Genomic DNA, 515 nt, shown 5'->3' with positions numbered 1-515 from the left:
CTTTCTTTCTTTCTTTCTTTCTTTCTTTCTTTCTTTCTTTCTTTCTTCCCCATGCTCTTATCCCCATCCAAAGTCTTAAGATTGGAAACTGAGATTTATAGCACTTAATTAGAGAATAAGGATCCTTGTCTAGAAGGAAGGGAGGATGGGAAAGAAAGAGTTTTGGTGGCTCCTTGCTGTATGAAAAATAAAAATGCATCTGTCCCTCTCCCTGCCACTCTTGTGTATTTAAGAAGGAGGACTCTTGATAACAACATTTGATCTTGTTGCCACCGTACCTGGTCAGCCCAACGCAGAATGCCCTACTGGTTAGGGGAGATTAGCTAAGATTAATGCATTCAGTATTACCTATGCAGTTGCAGTAACTGTTAGATAATAGGGCCAGGAGGCAGTTCACCTGGGGCTTGTCTAACACACACAAACCAGAGTTTGGTGGGCACAGAGGATGAACAGAAGTCCAAGTTCATCCTTGACTATGTAGAAAGGTTAAGGCCAGCCTGGGATGTAAGAGGCCC

The sequence above is a fragment of the Grammomys surdaster genome, unplaced genomic scaffold (assembly GCF_004785775.1).
Source record: "Grammomys surdaster isolate TR1022 unplaced genomic scaffold, NIH_TR_1.0 373, whole genome shotgun sequence".
NCBI lineage: Eukaryota > Metazoa > Chordata > Mammalia > Rodentia > Muridae > Grammomys > Grammomys surdaster.
Note: the sequence above shows the minus strand (reverse complement) of the source record.